The sequence below is a fragment of the Larimichthys crocea genome, chromosome XVI, assembly GCF_000972845.2.
Source record: "Larimichthys crocea isolate SSNF chromosome XVI, L_crocea_2.0, whole genome shotgun sequence".
Taxonomy (NCBI): domain Eukaryota; kingdom Metazoa; phylum Chordata; class Actinopteri; family Sciaenidae; genus Larimichthys; species Larimichthys crocea.
In genome coordinates, this window is record NC_040026.1 from 2,618,340 (window position 1) to 2,621,114 (window position 2,775).

Here is a 2,775-nt window from a genome sequence, read left to right on the forward strand (position 1 = left end):
TTTCTCCAAACATACAACTCTGGAATATGGACTGATGTCATAAAATTTGTTCAGGGTTTTACAAAGTTATCCATATAATTTTAGCTCTTTAGTGGAGAATTGTTTTTGAGGCATTTTATCCCAAACAATATGGTGACACATCCAGCGGATTTAGTATTAAGAAGCTTTGTGGTTAACTCAACATCACTGAGGGTAAAGGTATCTCACAGAACAGTGGATCATGTTACATAAATTAAAATGTTCATTTATTGAATTTCACTCCAAACCTATTGGTAAAACGAGAACAGATCTGCATGGTAGGGACTAGGTGTTAGGATTTCGAGGCAACTGTAAATAGAGTCCCCTCAATGTCACACACTGAAGTTCAGTGTGTCTTTTTCGTGAGCGCTATAGTGCTGAGACCTTTACAAACATGCTGCCACAGAGAGAACGGTGTGACAGCTTCATCTGCACAGCCGAGTCCTCTGGACTGTCATCTTTTCTGGTTGGGGAGATCTGTTTTGTTCCTGTAAGCTGAAGAAGCAAAATCGTAAATTTTGTGTGTGAATAGCTCTAGTCTGGCCCATCTCCGAGACCAGTTTGCTTGGGCACCCGACCAGGATGACTCCAACAACAACACAGTCCCAGGATCACAGGAACACGGCAAACCTCTCGCCACCACGAAAGGTAGCGATTCTTGGAGAGGAAAGTTGATTGTTTTCACTATGTACATTACAACACATTACATTTTTACTACATTCTACATTACATACATTTTACACTTACATTACATATACATTAATAATACATGACATTTTACTACATTACATTACATTACATTACGATTAATTACATTACATTTTACTACGACAGTGTTCATTTCCTACATTTAAATAATATTACATTACTTTTACATTTGGCTACAAACATTACATTAAAACTACATCTTTATCTTGTTCTCATGTCTCGATGTCAGAGAGGGGAGGAATGTCGGCACCTTCGTTATCACAGAGGACATCCTATTCGTTAGGTTCATCATGTTTGTCCCCAGTGATACATTGATGTCTTCTTCATCGACGATGGTCTACATCGGCCTAAAAACAATCCATGATGATGAGGTTGTTGCCATCTTAAACTTCTTCCTCAGGTGACGTGCAGTCACAAGAAGCAGAAGTTTCATCATCTGACGACTCCTCACATCATGATTGTCCGGTCTCGTAGCCATCCATGTCGACTGAGCTGTCCTCCTCTGTTCAGGACTCTTCTTCAGAAGACTCCTCATCACTGACTGGATGTCTTCCACCATCAAGTCAGACGAAGAAGAGTACTCCTCCATGTTTCCCTGGCTTGGACGGATTATATTACATTATATTATAGATTACATTTTACTCCATACATGACATTATATTACATTTTACTACTTAATGACATTACATTATTAGTACATTTTACTACATATAATATTACATTACATTACATTTTACTAACATTTATTACATTACATTACATGTTGACTATTAATTTATACATTGTACTACATTAACATTACGTATATTACATATTTACTAACATTACATATTTACATTTTACTACATTACATTACTCCTACATATACAAATTTTCGCTACAATTACATTACAATGACTATTTTACCTACATACAGTTACATCTATATTAACATTATTCTACACTTACATCAATAGTAGTTACATTTTATACTGCACTTACATTACAATTACAGTACTATGAATTTTACACTACATTACAATTATATTAGATTTTACTACAGGAAGATTAACATGATATGACATTTCTACATACATTACATACATTTTACTACTACATTAACACTATTACATTTTCCTACATTCAATAATATTACATTACTTTACATTTTGCTACATAACATTACATTAATCAACTACAATCTTTATCTTGTTCTCAGTCTTCTCGATGTCAGGGGAGGGGGAGGAAGTGTGCACCTTCTTCGTTAGCACGGAGGACATCCTATTCGTTAGGTTTCGTCATGTTTTGCCCAGTGATAACAGTGATGTCTTCTTCATCGAACAGGATGGTCTACATCGGCCTCGAAAACATCCGATGAGAGGGTGTGCCATCTTAAACTTCTTCTCAGGTGACGTGCAGTCACAGAACAGAGTTTCATCTGACGACTCCTCATCACATGATTGTCATCGGTTCGTAGCCATCCATGTCGACTGAGCTGTCCTCCCTGTTCAGGACCTTCTTCAGAAGACTCCTCCATCATCTGATGGATGTCTTTCACCATCCAGTCAGACGAAGAAGATTACTCCTTCCAGCGTTTCCCTGGCCTTGGACCGGGGTCAAGTCCTCATCACTGTCCTCCCTGCCCTCTTACTGGAAACGCTAGTACCAGAAGAGGAGGAGGTTGGGATCCTCGGATGCTGCTGAGGACTCAGGCGATGAGTTTCACACTCCCAAATCATCGCCTTCATCGACCTCATCAGCACCCAGAGAGACAGTGAGGTGGCCATCGTCTTCATCTGAGGAACTGAGCAAAAAAGCTCTGTCATCATCTGAAGAGCTGAAGGCCGAGGAGCCTTCGCCTCAGAGGAAGAACGAACACTGAAAGCACCGTCCTCATCTGAAAGAACTGGAGAGGGATCTTCGCCTTCGTCTGAAGAGCCTGAAACAGGACGTCCTTCGTCTTCGTCAGAAGAGGCAGAGCTCTCATCTTCATCCGAAGAGAAGATGTCGGGGTCAACCATCCTCTCCGTCAGAAGATATGGAGCCCTCGCCATCATCTGAATAGATGAT